Source organism: Myotis davidii, unplaced genomic scaffold (assembly GCF_000327345.1).
Source record: "Myotis davidii unplaced genomic scaffold, ASM32734v1 scaffold651, whole genome shotgun sequence".
Classification (NCBI taxonomy): Eukaryota; Metazoa; Chordata; class Mammalia; order Chiroptera; family Vespertilionidae; genus Myotis; species Myotis davidii.
In genome coordinates, this window is record NW_006283994.1 from 1,573,206 (window position 1) to 1,573,782 (window position 577).

Here is a 577-nt window from a genome sequence, read left to right on the forward strand (position 1 = left end):
CAGTCCCTGGGGGTCCCCTGGCCGCCGAGCCTGGCAGCCGCTGTGGGAACGGCGAGGCGCACAGGGGCGGCCTCCATGTCTTACAAGATTCCCCTGTAAGCTACCTGGGAAAATGCCCGGCCAGCCGGCGGCTGAAAGGGGGTTAAACGGTGTCCGTTGCAGCGCGGGGGCAATTTGTCACGCTGTTAACGTGAGCGCATTCACTCGGCTCCATTCGCAAGAAATGGCTAATTCTAAATTCATTAGCCCTGGAAGAATGCTGTAGCAGTAAATTGTAGCTCAGTGCGGAGGGGACTTGTTTAAAAGGGGCCGAGGAATTCCCCTTACAAAGAGGGGGGATTAGATGGTTGACATAGCGTGAATGGCGGTGGAATTAGTCTGCACGGTAAATTAAGAGAGGAACAGAGACCGTCCGGGGGAAGGGAGGGCGCGCGCGGGGATGCCTGCGCCGGGAGGGATTGTTCGCGGGGTGATGAATGAGGAGCGAGAACTTGAGACATCTTAAAGAAAAGAAACTTTCCTCGCTCCCTTCTCCCCCTGGCTCCCGGCGAGGCCTTCTCCCCACCGCCCGTCCGCC